Source organism: Crinia signifera, chromosome 4 (assembly GCF_055691185.1).
Source record: "Crinia signifera chromosome 4, ASM5569118v1, whole genome shotgun sequence".
NCBI classification, from domain to species: Eukaryota; Metazoa; Chordata; class Amphibia; order Anura; family Myobatrachidae; genus Crinia; species Crinia signifera.
The window spans coordinates 146,504,702-146,522,441 of record NC_139220.1 but is presented as its reverse complement, the minus strand read 5'-3'; the positions used below and the strand labels follow the sequence as shown (position 1 = coordinate 146,522,441).

At 44.6% G+C, this 17,740-nt stretch overlaps 1 protein-coding gene across 3 annotated transcripts in view; it reads left to right on the top strand.

The window, feature by feature from the left end:
- CNTN1 (contactin 1) overlaps nucleotides 1-17,740 on the top strand; it is a 144,635-nt gene that overhangs the window by 38,084 nt on the left and 88,811 nt on the right. For 2 of the 3 annotated variants that reach the window (XM_083182700.1, XM_083182701.1), the window contains exon 2: nucleotides 756-839. The exons of the other annotated variant lie outside the window; for it this stretch is intronic. The gene's annotated coding sequence lies outside the window, so the exon portion shown is untranslated. The remainder of the gene's footprint in view (nucleotides 1-755; nucleotides 840-17,740) is intronic. 3 annotated transcript variants of the gene reach the window in all.

The following is a 17,740-nucleotide window of genomic DNA, read 5'->3' as shown; positions in this document are numbered from 1 at the left end:
CAACCAGCAGCAGATGCTGTACTGCTTGATAAATAGCAAAATCACAAATGCCAGCAAAAACAGCTAAATGCATTATTAAATATGACAATAGCTAGATGGCTTTTTAAAAGCAGATAATGCAGAGGTTTATCGGGCCTGAAAGTAGAGAAAGGATGATGCAGCATTTTTAAAGGACAAAGATAGAAGACAGGAAAAAAGACACTGCAGTATCTAAATGTCATGTCTTAGAGGCTACTGAATGGTTACACTACTGTAAGATATAAACTCACCTTTCCAGTTGTTTGGTAATTCTTGCCAAAAAAATGAAAAAGACTATTACCTACTGTACTGTAACTTCCATTGCCTGTGCAATCAATAACCCATTACTGGATGTAACTGTGGCTACAGGAAGTGCAAGGAGATTTTAATGCATTGAATTATGCATGCTGCTCTCATATTCACTGTCTCCGAGCGGACTGAGCGTGGTGCATCTACTGACTAGGAGATTTTTCTGCATAAAGTCCCTGCAGTGAAGCTACATACTGTAGTACATACATTCACATGCACAAGATCTGGTATTGGTTGCAAAACTGGAGAAGATGAACAATTGGCAGAGCACACGGAATGTCTGATCTGAGAGCAGTCCCGCAATGTTCCAATAATGTTGCACAGTTCATTAACAGGCTGTTTACTGGAAGCAGAATACAGGATGTTATGAACATGGTTTTTTTGCTGAGATCGCATTGTGATATGTCTCCCTTTCTGTCCTGCTGCAGGCGATTACTATGTGGATCATTTTGATGGGACAAACTTCTAATTTACATCTGTATTTCCAATAACGGACTAGTGCCTGTGTTCAGGTAGGAAAATATATATATATATTTAAATATGCTGTTAAGGAAGGATATGCTGATATAGAGACATTCATACTATTATGCATGACACCGCTGAGTGCTCATACACCGGATCTGAAGTACACAGTCAGGATTATCTGATAGCTGCTATTTTCAGACTCCAGTTATGCAGCATGACTGTACACTGCAGCATACCCACTGTGCTGTCCTCTGCATAACTTGCATGTAGTGGCTGTCTCCGGATCTTAATTCTATCCACTTACAGGATGATGTATGAGCTAGATACAGTATATTATAAACCTTAGCATTAACTCATAGGAGGCAGCTCTGTGCGTTCTTCAGGATTTCCAATATAGGTGCTACTGCTGCCATTATATGTGTCTATCCATGGCATTTTGTCAGTCGTGAGGAGGGAAGGGTTGAGGGAGGGCATAGGGCGTTGCAAGTATATAGCTTTTCTTTAAAGTGACATGAATCAGCTGTGTTGTATTTTTAACTAGCAGAATTTATTTTATAGTGTAAAAATTTATATTTAATACTACTTTAATTTAATTGTGTTAGTGTGCATGGAAGAATTGCCAAATATGGTACAACTGAGAGTATCAAATACCAAAAAGAGTAATTTTCACAAAATCTGTGGACTTGCAAAGCTTCTTTATGTGCAAAAACATTGGTCAGAATGGCCTGGTACAGTACAGTATATGTCAGTATGGATTGCCATAGACAAAGAGCATGATTAGTACTTCTGTGTTATAAGTAGACTTGTATGCTCTGCCCTGTGACACTGTCTTTCATTCACCTCCTCTATGTGTCTCTGTCAAAACCTTACCCCCTCCACCCTTCACCAATGAGGGCAGCTAAAGACAAGTGCTGTTCCACAGCAGTGTTAGCTGTAGGTGATGAGCTTCAAGTGACGGCTCAGCTAGCTTAACTAAGACCTAAAGGAGATGGAGAGAGACCTAGACCATAGAGAAAGGCTTTTATGTACAAACCATAAAGTGCAGTAGTCATGAGAAGGCCTAACCATTGGCCGATTAAAAGGTCAGGTCACCCTTACGCACATTATTGGTTCCCCGCATCCCTTCATTTTGCAGCCAGTCTCCAGGTCGCCAAAACAGCTCCAACTTCACCCTGGTACTATATCCTTGACCACTATTTGCTGCCCATTGTCTCACACTCATTGGTTGCATAATGAAATAATAAAAAATACATCCTAATGACAGCTTGCTGGGTCGCCCCAAGTGCCTAGTTGGAAATTTTCCACTGGGCTTAAGGGTATGAATAGCAGCATCACATCAGCTATACTATACTGGATATACTTATCAACGATTCAGAGAATAAACAGGCAAGTCATCCTCCTGTTGTAGCAGCTCAACTGGTATTTCAGTGTCAAACATACTGTACACCGTCATCATGAGCATGCTACACAAATGTCCACAACCTCCAAAAGTACCTTCTTCACAGTCATCACCTGTCAGTGGCCCTGAACCAGGAAGTGACATAAATCGTTAGTGTACACACACACCACACACACCACACACACCACACACATACAGTATATATGTATTTCGGAGAGAGGGGTGAAGGTGGGGCTTGCCCAATGGGAACTGGTGTATACACAAGCTGCTGGTCTCAGGAAGAGGGTGGGCCACCCTCTAGTGATGATTTACAACGAAAACGGGGGTTTCTGAGTCCTGCGCTAAGTGTATGTAGGTGTATATAAAGTGGTTTACCTGTGGAGTGAGATATGTGAACAATGAAAACATAAAATATAGTTATGGGTGAGAAATGCTTTGCCCACAATGTATAGGATTTGTCAACACATGTTTATGTAACCACCCGAAGACTAGGGTTACCTTATGGATGCGGTGGGGGTCGTGCTTCCCCGATCTCACGGATCTCTGGCCCTTATTCTGATCGGTGCGGTAATATCCGCGTGCGTTCGTGCCGCCAATGTTTTGTATCTGTGCATGTGCAGAGGCGTCTCTGCGCATGTGCGAGCGGGGCGTACGGCCAAATCCCGCATGAAATGTGAACACTCCGAACAGGGGGTGGAGAGGGGCGTGAAGGGCTATTTGGGCTCATTACCATATGCATACGCCCCGCGTTTCATGGGCGTTCCCATGCAAACGCTGGGCGTACGTATGGTAATGCGGCCGTGACGCACGTGTAGGGGGCAGACATATGACATCGCCGGATGTCAGCTGCCCGCCCAGATCCCTGCTTTTGCACGGAAAAATGTCCGTGTGGTCTGAGGTTGCGGGAGCTGGTGGAGCACTCGGTCCTGCATTCGATGGTCTGCGACCATCGAATGATGGGGGAGGTTCCCTGAGATGGAGGAGGCGTATTCCGTGGAAAATACACGTGCGGTCCATTCGGCCAACTTCTTACCGCGTACGGACGGAGTTGACGATCCGTATGGAAGGCGGGGTTTCGCACGCACGGTCATGGCCGCATAATCAGATCCGGCCGCACCGATCAGAATAAGGGCCTCAGTCGGGAGTCTTCTCTTGATGCAGGAATGGACACAGAACACTCGACAGCCGGATTAGGTTGACCTTTTATTTTAACACTGGTCACTGAGAACATCAACCTCATTCAGATGATAACTTAACAATATTTTCACAACGTCACAATACAATAAATGCAGTACACTTTACTCTATGCCAAAAACAGCGTGAACACACGCGATAATGTGTGAACCACGGTGACATGCCACACAAAGGTTATGGAGTTACCACCAATTATTACATGAACAGATAACTTTAGCACATACGTCACAGCAATACTGATTTAGCCTTAAGTACCCGGGTACACTTTCTACCGCTAAGACCGGTCAGTCCCGACAAAGGCCTATGCATAGGACTTAAAGTAACCAGTTGCTTTTCCGGAAAATCCTGCACAAGGATGGTTTGGTCCTTAGGCCCCCTTGTGGCAGTGTTACTCCAAGGAAAGTCCCTTACGCTGGAAGGATTAAACTAGCGGACAGCAAACCCCGCATGGTAAGGAGGCCTCCGTGGCCCTTATAGTTTCATTTGTTTCCTTACCAGGGTAGCCGAATAATATCCCAGCTGGTGTTTAACAGCAAAGCAGTCCCCAATAGGTCGGTTTAACTAGCCAAAATGTCTGTCAGGCTACACAGTCAATACTACAATCAAGAGGCCTCCCTGTACTGGTTCTCCCCTCCTGGTACCAGGGAACTTTTAACATTAATTGCCCCACGGGCAGACTCACGATTAGGTAGGTCACACTGGATCGTGGCAGACGGTCGGCTGCTTCTGCTGCAGTGCAGGGGCTGGCCGCGCTGGAGGTGGGCTGTGTAGGTCTTGCACCCCTGCTGGGACAGCTGGCTTCTTTCCTTTACTCTCTCTTCCTCCAAACAAGGCCGGTCACGCTGGGACCCTCAGCTCGGTCTCCCTGTGCTGCTGATGTGCAGTGCATTCTCCCCTCGCTTCTGTGGGTGGCTGGCTGCTAGGTAGAGGGGTCAGCGGGGTCACCACCCTCCCGCGCTTTGGATGTGTCTGGTGGATGCTGGGCACTGAGGGGTTCTTCCCTCTCTAGCCCCCTAAGTGTGTGGCTAACACTCGGGGAGGTCAGCGGGGGTCACAGACCTCTCCACGCTCCCTCTTTTGCCTGGCTGCGGCACCGCTCTGCCGCTCAGCCTCCCTCTCTCCGGCTCACGTCTTCCGGCTGCTCGTGCTGCCCGTCCCCCGCTTCAGCCTCTTTCACGCTGCACGATCCTCCTGTTCTCCAGGAACTCATCCTCTTCTCCAGCCTGCCTCTTCCGCCTGGTCTCCTCCGATCCGGTTAGTCTTCCTCCCTGTCACTCACGCAGCGGGTCAGGGTGCATTAACCCCGCGCGCGCTAGAGTGTACTTTGCCGGACTTCCCATTAACCACTTCTCTCCTGTGGCTTACATTTATTTGTGTAATGAGCTCAAAATTGGTCACAGTGCCAATCGCCTATGAGTTCACTCTTACAAAGAACACAACAAATCATAGATATGCATGCAAAAGAAAAGAAAATAAAACATCAAAGTTCAAAGTTACATAAGGGATATCCTGCTAAATTGCAGTAGTGCCAGGATGTATGGCAGGGGTTGCTGTGTTGTATAGAACAACTGTGGGGGTGGGGGAATGCGCACAGTCAGGGGTAGAGATAGTCTGGTATTAGCAGAGGGGTATAACACAGGTTGGTGGTGCGGGGGGCTGGCGTCCCATCCCCTCCGCAGTGCACCTCTAACCTGTGTGGTACGTCTGCCTGTAGTCCGGAGAGCCCCAGGCGAGGGGGGGTGGGGGCACCCCGGTGCCCACAGAGGGGGGTGCGAGGGTCTGGGGGGGGGGGGTTGCGGGGGCCTGAGGGGTACCTGCTGTGCCGTCTGGTCGAGTTCGCCCCCCCCCCGGATGGAGATGAGCGGAGGTGCAGAAGAGACTGGAGCTGGCAGGAGCGGGCAGGGGGGTCCGTGTCGCGGGGGTACCTGCGGCACTGTGTATTAAGCTGGCGGGGTCCCTGCAGTGATTAGGAAATAACTCCAGTTGCCGTAGTCCTTCTATGGTCCCACGTCGCGATAATCCTCTCAGCCCTCAGCTAAAGTTGGTGCAGCGAGCGCACAACCAGTCTGGTTGCACAATTCCAGGAGGCGGCGTGACTTCCGTGTTGCGGTTTCGCGAAATCCCGGTCACCGGCATCTCAGTCACTGCCGGGTCTGTGCACTCGACTCCCAGCCGGGAGGAGACTTTGAATCGGATGGTGATGTGGATGCTTAATGTCGCTCTACATCACCATCGGACCCAAAGTCACACACTAAATAGATCTGCTCAGCTGCCTTGCTGATTATTTTTTCACAGAGTACAAGTTGAGCTTCATATAGTTAGAATGCTCTAGCTTTGTACATCAAAAAATACAGTATTTGACTGCAGTGCCCAGTTATGTCAGCATTTTGAAATGTAATAAAGGACACATGTCTGAATAACGAAGAGCTCTCAAGTTAAGTTCATGAATGCTGTTTAGGTATTAGCTATAGAAGGGTTAGGGGAAGGAGAAAGCAGTCAGGGGAGGGAAGCTAGAAGTGAAAGTAATTATATCAGATAATTGATGAGTGCCACCAACAGTGCCCTCTACCCTGCATCACAATGTGCTGTGGCACACTCTGTACCACGCTAGTTACAACCCTGCCTAAATGACTGGAAATTGTATCACTTAAAGTAACTATTATAGCCAATACTACTATTATGTTTGCCATTGTATGTATATAGGTTTGTTATGCAGTTTGGGCCACACTATTGCTTTTTGTGATAGTCTGCTGTGTCTATTATTTATACCCCTTTTACACCGCTACAAAAACCCGGGTCAGCGGTGGGTCAGACCCGATGTAAAGGGGTCAACCCGTATCCATTTACACAGGACTTCTACCCAGGTCCTGACCTGGGTTGAACACCGCTAGGACCTGTGTAGAGGGCAGTTTAAACGTGTACGTCGGGTCACCCGACCCGGCTCCCATTTACATCAATTGGGGAAGCCCAACCTTCGGACTGCAGCATCCTTTGGTCAACATGGATGTTGGACAGGGGGCGCACACAGCCTCCGCTGCTGTCTGATGTACTCTGCAGACAGCAGCGGGGGGAAGGGGCAGCCCAGCAGCTTACCTTGGTGCTGGGCTTGCCCCCAGCGCTGTGAGTGGCAGTCCCGGCGGGGGTGATCGCTTGTCCCGGCACTTGGAAATGATATCATCTCCAATCGCCGCCTCCATCTACACTGCGGGTAGGCACTGCTGTGTAAACCGTGCAAATCCCGGATCCGACATGGCTTGGATCTGTGTTCCAAATGCCAGGTCGGATCCGGGATTTTAAGTGTAAAAGGGGGAATTACAGTATACATTTATATATGTTACTAGCAGCACATTTTCGTAAAAATGTGTATGCCATGTTTAGTTGGCCATTTAACAGTAATTTATTTGGAACATCATTTTGTGACCAGCCACAAACAGTGTTTAGATTAAGGAACATTTAAATTAAAATGTAATTCATTTTGTAACTGCATTGAACGCCAAGCAAAAACAACACATCTGAAGTTTAGTACCTTCGATTGTCTGAGTCCCTTGGTTAATCCTTGTCAGACAGCTAAGTAACCTCATAATCCTTTAAATCAAGGTACCAAGAATGCATTCTATTACAGTATTATTTAGGAACGTTTACATCTTATGCAATGGGTGAAATGAAATGTTAACAAGAAAATAGATTTGTGGATTTGAGTGAGAAAAAAAAATGCTAATTCATGTAACATCAGATACCTTACGTTCACTTTTTAAATGTTTAATATAAACATACAGTATTTTCCAGATGTAACATGTTCACTGCATAGGAAGACTGTATAGATTAATAAATTGATCTTTTCAATCTATGGAAAACACACCAAGGGGGATATACCTTTAATACCTATTTGATGCTGCTAAACTTGGAGAGGAACGGCACAACCAACGCTTAGAATAGGTAGAGAGGCAGGAAAAAGTGTCACCTGATAGGACTTCCAAAAAGATGACTCCGACACTAATAATGTTTCCCAATGTTTCAGATTTAACTCCATTTTCAAGACAAGAAGAAGATAAATTCTAGGACTGTGTGTCCATTATTTAAGTCGTTCTGAGTGCCCAGAGATAGAGAGAAAGACAGATATTGGGGAAATCTCTACAGTTGCTTTGTAGATCGTCCGCCTATATAATAGGATACCTGGATGTGTTCTCTCTAGTCTGGCTCAGCAAGAATATATATATATATATATATATATATATATATATATATATATATATATATAGCCCTTGGGGCTTGGCACTCACATTTAGGACCAGAAGTTACTTGTGCCAGGAGCCTTCCTGGTTTCCTATATGTATATATATGGGGGGGGGGGGGGGGGGGGAGTTATCAGAAGGCGCCAATGGCAAACATCATTATCAAACTAAAAGATAGGAAAACAGACTTCTTAAAGTCTAAAGTCTTCTACAGTTATTAAAATGTATTAATACAATTTGACATATAGCAGTTTAGTAAGTCTTCACATGTAGACAATTTTCAGTCAGAATTCATGTAAGACATCGGTAAATACATCTATAGGAATAGTGGAAACAACGCGTTTCGTCAATCAAGACTTCATCAGGTGTGATAATATAGAACCGTTAGATAGAAAAGACAATTAGTATTGTAAAGGAACATGGGCATTGAACCAGTAATACATATAAGAGTGCAAATGTTACATTGAAATAAACATTATTATCAGAACTTGAGAACCCAGCTTGCTATAAAATTATCAAAATACTTAATCAAAGTCCATGTTGAATTATAAACATTTAAGCATCATTTTGTAACTCTACAAATAAATAAATTAAAGAGACACACACACAAAGTCCGGCTGGTCACACAGTTTATTTTAAATCACTTTTTTCTTTACACTTTATTCTACGAATAGCTTTTAATAATTTTGCTGTGGCAAGAGAATTTATTCTCTTTTATAAAAACTCAATAAAAGTTATATTTTAATATTTTCCTTAGTGCGCCACAAACAGACTTCTTTTTCTCTTCTCCTCTCCTACTTCCATATATCTGTTTTACACTTTAAGAGCGGGCATAATGACAAAAATGTATGATAACAAAAGAAACACACTTAAACCTAACGTATTCATATCCATACGCCATAAGTTCTTAAATCCAGGTACTGCTTGTTCCCCCTGTAGGACAGTACTTCCAGCACCCCCTTGCTTTCCCGCATTACCACACAGAACCTGAACTTCAATGTGCAATCCATGCAGCCTCCACTCCACAGGGCCCACAGCACATCCAGAGGGAATTGGCCCCACAATGTCCAGTGCCTGCCCCCACTGGGTACTGAATGTCCACTTCACTGATTCTACCTGCTGGTTTTCATGCATATTTTATGTGAGGAGGCGGACTCCCGGCATCAGCACTAACAGGGGTACTCCAAGCATAATTACTCCCATAATCAGATCCAAAGTTGGTATTTCCATCAGCAGCATTGGATTCTCTCCAACCACATGCCCTTGATCTGGCTACAGTCATCACTCCCATAGGGAAAACAGGGGAAGGTGGGTGGTGGTGTTTTGGTTGCCCAGGGAACCCCCTCCTATTGACAAGTAGCTCAAATTATGACAGTCATAGAAATTACATATAATGTACATCATGCAGTTTAGGGATATGTCCAGTGGTTGCAGCTTCTATCAAGTTTGCTGTGTGGATGGATCATATGAGTATGAGTCCTCAGTTCACAGGACAAGGAGTAGCTGCCAGGAGGATAGAAGCCGTACCATGTGGTAGGAGAATGTATGCTTAGACAGTGCAGTACTGGTTCTATTATGTTTGTGAATTTATTTATTTTGGTGTGATTCCTGACCATTTATTATTTAAATGTTTGATACAGCCTATACTATAGACCATCTATAGTGTTAGATGTCATACAGTATCCAGTGTATAAAAAGGCCAATGCTTACATTAATGTCCATGGTTGTTACAAGGTTTTTCTACTGCTCCCCCTACCTCCCACTCTTGCTCCAATGTTCCACAGAGATTGTGGACTGGATTTCGAAAACCCAACTCTTGTCCTGATTACCTAATATCCCTTTAAGATCTAATTGCCAGGTGGCACCAGGGATTTTAAACACAGGTACACAGGTACAACCCGGATGGGAACAAACTCTGACCCCAGGACAAGGGAGCATGACCACAATACAAAGTGTGGTCACATGTGTTCGGGCATGACCAGTACTCGACAGCCTCTTGTCCAGTTACTATCCAACCAAAAACACCATTGCATGCTGCACTCACCATGGCTGATAATGCACATCTCCCATTCCTCTCTGCTTTACAGAGCAGGGCAGTAGTGAATGGAACATACCTACCAAACCTTCCCTTAATGGACAGGAGTTCTTGTGCAATATGTGGTTCAGAATAGAGGGAAGATATATGCAATATATGCCTGACATTCCGAGTATTGCTGTACAAGGTATATCTGGCAACAACCTTTGAAAATGAGTGTGAAATCGTATTCGGGACCCTTTCCAATGCATGTGCTGTATATGACCAGCAATGGACTTTATATATGTGCCCTATATAGCTGGCAGAGGAGGTATCCCTTTCTATGCAGTATTTAAAATAGATAATATACTGTCCCATATTGTGCACAGATAGGATTAACCACCATGCCACTGCAGTTACGGCATTAATAGTTATTACTGTTATTTATTCATCATTTGTATTAGACACAGCCCCAGATAAACTACAATCTGTGTATTCTCTTTCACACACACAGCATGCATAGCGACACACGCACACACATCTCTTAGAAGCACTGCTATTAATGTCATCATTGTAATAATAAGTGCCAGCATAGCATCCTCTCTTACACCTTGCTGAGCTAATAAATCCTGTATAGTGCTTTAGTCTCAAGGTGTCCTTCACTTCTCATGAACTATTAACAGTAAAATGTTGTTAAATCGGTTTACACCTGGCACTTCTTAAACCAGATTATATATGGTTTTGGACTTTATATAACAGCCTGCGAGAGGGAGGCATTGGCAAGTTTGCCTATAGCAGGGGTGTGACGAGGGCCAGATTTGGTGAAGTGTAAATGTGTGGGGCCCGACCATTCAGCCTGACATTCTTTGAATCATTTATCACATCCGAATGGTCCCCCACTCAACCCCCATTCACTCTATGTCCCCCAGCCTGCCATTTCACTGTATTTCCCCCAGCCTACCCCCATTCACTGTATGTCCCCTATTCACTGTATGTTCCCCACTCTGCACCCATTCATCACTCTGTCCCCCAGCCTGCCCCCCTTCTCTTAATGTCCATCAGTGCCTCCATTAATTGTCTGTCCCCATGCCTGACCCTCCTTCACTGTATGACTCCCATTCACTGTATGACCCCCATTCACTATGTACCCCACTCTGCCTCCATTCACTGTATGTCCCCCAGCCTGCCCCTGCTCCCCCTTCTCTGAATGGCCATCACTGCCTCCATTCACTGTATGTCCCCCAGCCTGACCCTCCTTCACTGTATGTCCCCCCTCTCTGCCCCCTCCCTTCTCTGTATGTTTCCCAGCCCCTTGTGTGAGCCAGAGGAAGGAGAGGCAAAGCAGGCACTGCAAGGACAGGAGATGCTTGGGCTCCCGCTGCTGCCCTCCTCCGCTCTGCATGTTACGGAAGCAAGCTTCCCCCTTGCTGCCCCCCTCCCCAAACACTGCAGTCACTGTGATTGTGGAGTAGGGTGATATAAGATTAGCAGCAGCAGGGGTAGGACGCCAAACACATCTGACTGTGGCGGCCGGCACCTCCTCACTGCAGCAGACAGCAAGGTAAAGGCCCCACCTTTAGTGTCCTGTGCTGTGCTTCCCACATCTGATGCTCTGCCCGCTTCCAGCTGGAGGCTGCGGGACGCTTGAAATGACAGCACGGGCCGTAATTGGCCCCGGGCCTGACTTTGGACATGCCTGGCCTATAGGTTAAGTAGCATAATTTAATAGGCAAAACTGTTTTACCATTTAAATTATTGATATTTAAAAAATACTGGGCATAGGTGCAGGGCCACTTGGAGTGCTTGGCCTTACAAAGAGAGCTGTTTCCAAACTTTCTCTTATCCCCCTCCAACCACCCATTCACTGAGAAGGGAGGATGCTTCCCAACTATTTGGCTTGAGTTGGACAATGACATTCAGATTGGGATGCTGGTCTCAGATTAGACCTGCTCATCTGAAATAGAGCAGTTGAGAAATACTGCTTGCTTGTCTGGTGGTATCCTGGTGAGTTCTTTAGTCTAAAGCTGGAGAAAATAATTAAATGGAAGCTTTAACACTTTAGGTTGGACATCGGTTATTGATCGAGGTTTCAGCCCCTGTCACGTTTGTTCAAACCCCTTTCACAATGTTCCTTGGACCCAGGTTATTCCCTGCTTCTCCGAGTGCACACACCCTGCTTCTCCTTTCACACCAAACCAGGACTCGGGTTGCCCAGCAGTATCCCAGGTCAGATGCTCAATGGGATGCGTATTACATGCCTGCTGCCTGGGAGATCACTATTTTCTTCTCCAATACCATCTACAGTAGGTGCTCTACTATTTGTGAGGTACTCTTTATACAACCCTGTATACTTTGTAGCATCTCCTTGCTCCTATATTTGATTTGCATTCTTAACAAGTTAATGTGTGTATTGAAACGTCTACAGTGCCTAGGTAGACAGTCAAACTGTTGACATAGACAAAAGGTCAACATGGAACAGGTTGATACATGAAGAAGTTGGCATGTTTTACATGTTTTTAATGTTAATTTCGTCACCTGTCTCCATGGACACTCAATTGGTGTAGCATGTACCCTCACCATGTTTACCGTTCCCAATTGTAGTCTTCCTACTGTATATGGTAAAGTATGAAAATGTCCAAAAAAAGGCAGGAAAACTATGGAAACATGTGTTGAAAACTGTCATGTAAACCTTTTACTTGTGTCAATCTTTTGCCAAAGTCGACCTGGTGCATGTCAACATTTTGTGAATGTCGACCTGGTACATGCCGATCTTTTGTTTGTGTCGACCTATTGAAACTTTTTCAAACGCTTCCCGTGTGCATAACTGGAGCATCCTCTGTGTTAAGGGCTGATATTCTTTGAACATTTTTGTTTTTATGCAGTTCAGTCTGGGAATGCTTTGGTCTATGTACTCATTTTTTTTTTTTATCTACAGTAGTTTGTCAATTTCTAAAGATAATCCCCAATGTGTAAGGTATCGGTGCAATTTAAGATCTCTGTTTCCACTTGTTTACATTGGATCTGTCAGTGACTAATTTTCTCTGTTCATTCACAGAATGAAATGGATGTTTTTAAGAATCCTTGACAGATGTAAGGTTGATGTAAAAAAAAAAAAAAAAAAACACCAGTTCTGAGAGTTGCTAGGTAACATGGAGCTGGTAAATGCAATTCCCCACTGAGCTAACCTTTAGATATGCAAGAACTCAGTTGTCAACCCATATTCTGTTATGTGGCTACAAGAATAAGCTGTAATCTCTACAAGTCAGCATGATCTGCAGTAAAACGGAAAATAAAAAAGATTAATCTGGGAGATTATGATAAAAAAAATAACTGCCATTTTTATTAAAGGACCTGCACCTACTGTATTATAGAACCTAGCATGATCCTATGTGCATACCACATCTATAGAAAGATGGTATCTTGTGAAGTACACTACAGTAGCTTTGTGCATAGTGTGCCTTAGCTGTACAGCTAGAAAAAGCAAACCAATATGGTGGATGTTCAGTCTATGAAAGTGTATATAAAGCAGTAGGGAACACTGTTAATTATTTTATTAGTGAAAGCACTATGGTAATTTGATGTATTATTGTGTATATATTTAAGCAGTATTTATGTCTTGTAGGTGCCAAGGCATGGGCATAGGTATATAAACATAAGACAGTTGTGATACTGCAACACGTAGAACTAAATCATTGTGCATTAAATCTAAACTGCACGTCAAATGCAAATGATTACTTTTATAAGTGGAAAACAGTGGCAGGATTAATTAATGCATGTTTTTATTTATAATACACATGTAATAAATTACTGGCCATTTTTTTATACAGAATTTATTGTATATAATCTCGAAATTATCAGAATTTTACCAGCTAGGATAACTCAGTTCAGCAAGAATGGGCCATAAAGGTAACTAGAACCCTACTAAGCAGCATACAATGATTAATTGCTATAGAGCCTTGATGGCTAAGCTTGACACTCCAGTTGTTTTTAAACTACACATACCAGCATGCTCTGCTTCAGTTTTGCTATTTTGGCCATGGTAAATCTGATGCAGAGCATGCTGGGATGTGTAGTTTAAAAACATCTGGAGTGTCAAGGTTATCCATCAAGTCCATCAAGGCTATAGAGAGAAGTGTCATCTAGAAGCATTGGGACCTGGGTACCTTCAAAATGCTGCCACTAGTGCAGTACTATTTGACATTAATAGAGAACAACTATGGGGCAAAACATTAACTAAGGGGCATAGTTTTAGCTAGGGCACTACTATGATCCATACTATAAACTAGGACACTACTATGTGGTGTTACACTAACTAGGGCAGCGGTTCTCAAACTGTGAGTCCTGACCCCAAAGTGGGTCCCGACCTTCTCAGCATGGGGTCACGACTCCATGTTGTGACCGTCAGGCTGATGACTTTTCTAATCGCAGTCAGTGATTTAAAGAGTCTAAAAAATTGTCTGTTATTTTACATAATTTTGTGCCTCCACAATGCTGCCATGCACGTGCTGTCTGCTGACTTTCTGGAGTCACTTGCTGGGGTCCCGTAATTATTTTTATTGTCTGATGGTTTCCCAGAGCAAAATAGTTTAAAGACCCCTGAACTAGGGTATTCCTATGATGCATAACATAAACTAGGGCACTACTATGGCACATCACATTAAATGGAGCATTACTAAGGCGCATCACATTAACTAGACCACTACTATGACATTTACCAGGCCACTACTATGGGGCATAACATTAACTACTGTAGGGCACTATTATGGTCCAAAACATTAGGCACCACTATGGGGTAAAATATTAACTATTACACTACTACAGAATATTACTTATTACTTCTGGGGTTCCTTCAAAATATTGCTATGGGGCCTCTAGTGTTTTGGATATTCCCTGTACCCACTAATGGGGTATTCAATCTTGGCTGATATTTACGACAGGCGGAAATATTGGCCATCAGTATTTAATCCCCCTCAAGTGGGGTCCAGTGATGCTTATGATAGAACCAGGCATCTCTTGATGCATAGTTGCCTACCCTCCTGCATTCTGCAGGAGACTCCCTGAAATAGCAGCAATCTCCTTCTCTCCCTCATTAATCTAGCAATCTCCCTCATTTCACCTAGCCCACATTACACCATTGCATTTTTGGGGGAAAAGGAATGAGAGACAGATACAGTTACATTGAATAATGATCATTATTTCCCAGCACTTTAGCAAGTATAGTAGCTCTTACTAACAGCTTTAGGACTCAAATACATTTGAATATATGTCATTTTAAAAGACTCCTCTCAGATGTGACAGTACACACCTACGCTTCTAGCTGCCATGTTCACAATCTCTTTTCACAATCTCTCCATATATAGAACTAGACACGCCCTTTGGGTGGAGCATGACACGCCCCCTCAATAGGATGCTTTGCCAAATTCTATTAACAACTATAATCTCCCTGAAACTAGTTTTCAAAAGTAGGCAAGTATGTCTTGATGTAAGGGACCAAACAAACCCTCTACAGAACCAGCCCCAATGCAGAGTAACAGGGCTGCTTACAGAAAGAGAAGGCCTGTTTTTGTTTGGTAAATTGCACTTAATTTACCCTTTGGTAGAGCAGCCTAACATGTAACTGGAACAAAGCAGCATTTGATTATCCAAGAAATGGGGTATAATGCTTCCTAAATCGCCTCTATAATGAGGCAAAACAGGAAACCACATCGCCAAGAGGTAGAGACATCTGCGATGCCAGCAGGGCCGGATTATAATGGAGGCACAAGGGGTCAGTGCCTCTGGGCCCCCCACTAGCTAGGGGACCCCTGTGGTTGGCATGTATTTAAAAAAAATATATAAATTTTTTTTTTTTTAGCTAAAGGTTTTGTGCATGGGAGTGGGGTAGTGCTGCAGCTTCACCTATCTGCCAATGTGACAATGATTAATGGTGCTGAGCATCAGGAGCCAAGGCACACTGATTGCACAAGTGTGCAGTGCATTCCTGGGAGTTGTCTAAGTCCCATGACACTTTAAAACAGAGGGCAGAGGCTGAGAGGATTGTGCTGAGCTCTAATTGGTGGAGCTCATTACATGCCCATGGAGAACAGCAGCAGCAGCTTAGTCATGGGAGGGTTTTCAATCAAAGGCAGCACTAGGACTGTGAGGTCTCCTACAGAGTAAGGTGCAGAGGGACAAACACAGGCTTTTCATATGGTATGTATTTATGTGTATGTGTGTGTGTGTGTGTGTATATATATGTGTATATATATATATATATATATATATATATATATATATGCAGTTACCCATTGACCAAGTTTATACTGCCTTTACTCTGTGTTTTGACAGTGTAATATTCTCCCATGCAGTGTGCGGCCAGTAATGACAAGTGCAAGGGGGCCCCCCTGGCTAAAGTACCCCGGGCCCCCCGAAGGCTTAATCTGGCACTGGATGCCAGAGTGGGGAGTGAGAACTTCCCACTCTAGTGATCGCTGCCAGAGCCCCCACAGCGCATCAGCCTACTGTAGCACAGCACACATACAGTAGCATGCTATATCCTTGCAGGCACTGGAGCTTACACACTTTTGTATGTGTAAGCTCCACAAAGATAATATAGCAGAGTGCAGGGGAGTTCTTCTGTAACATTAAAGTACATATAAAATGTGCACAGGTATATGTGGTATAATGGACTGTTTTAACTGAAACAAAATTACTGTGGGCCTTATTCAGAGGTGGACGCAAAGAGTTTGCAATGCGAGAGTTTGCTAGTTGAATGATATTGTTGTACTGACAATGTGTCTCAGAAGTCTTGTGATGGAGGTCGCAATTTTGTCACAAATTGAATGACAGTCAGTGAGCCACAGATAATGGGGCATTACAAGTGAAAGGCGGCATGATGGATCCTGTGTTGTAAAAGCTCAGGGGACATAACAACCATAGGCTTTGTTCAGGGGATGTATGGTTTGCCAATGCCAATCACAATGCCTATGACATTAGCATATTTTCACACTTTCACTGTGTGCAAATACTCATCTGCAAATACATCCATAGCCACCTTTGAATCAGGCCCTGTATATTGTAGGAGTGATGTTTGACAATACTGTATATACATAAAATATCCACCATGTTCTATGGTATCACTACATATATAACTACATATCATGACAGGAATGTTGTGGGTTTGGGTTGGTATGGACTGAAGCTATGGGGCAAATTTACTTAGATGGGAGTTCTACTGAAGATGGGATGTTACCCATAGCAACCAATCAGATTTTGCTTCTTATTTATTTAGTGCCTTCTAGAACCCTGATTCTCAACCTCGGTCCACAAGACCCCCTAACAGTGCACGGTTTCCAGGTCACCCGGCAGAGATCACAAGTGGAGCTAATTATTTCACCTGTGATTCTGGGCCTTATTCTGATCGGTGCGGCCCGATCAGAATATGCGGCCGCAACCGTGCAGGCGAATCCCCGCCTTCCATATGGATCGCCACCTGCCGTCCGTACGCGGATATGTGGCGATCCGCATGAAATTGGACGGGGATACGCCTCCTCCGTCTTGGGAGCAGCCCCTGCATTCGATGGTCGCCGAACATCGAATGCAGGGCCGCACGCTCCACCAGGTCCCGCAACACAAGACCACACGGACACTTGTCCGTGTGAAATCATGTATGGGGGCGGGAAGCTGACATCCGGCGATGTCAGATGCCCGCCCCGTACCCACGCGTCACGGCCTCATTACCATGCATACGCCCCGCGTTTGCATGGGAACGCCCATGAAACGCGGGGCGTATGCATAGGGTAATGAGGCTAAGTAGCCCCTCACGCCCCTCTACGCCCCCTGTGCGGCGTATAAAGAATCCGTGCGGCGAAATCGCCTGCACATGCGCAGAGTGACCTCTGCACATGCGCAGACGATCAACATCGGCGGTCCGTCCGCATGCGGGAATATCCGCACCGATCAGAATAAGGCCCTCTGTGAGGAGACCTGGAAAATGTGCACTGATGGGGGTCCTGAGGACCAAGGTTGAGAACCACTGTTATGAGGATAATAGATAGGATCTGATTGTTTGCAATAACCCATCTTCAATAGAACTCCCATCTTAGTAAATGTACCCCTATGAGAGAAAAA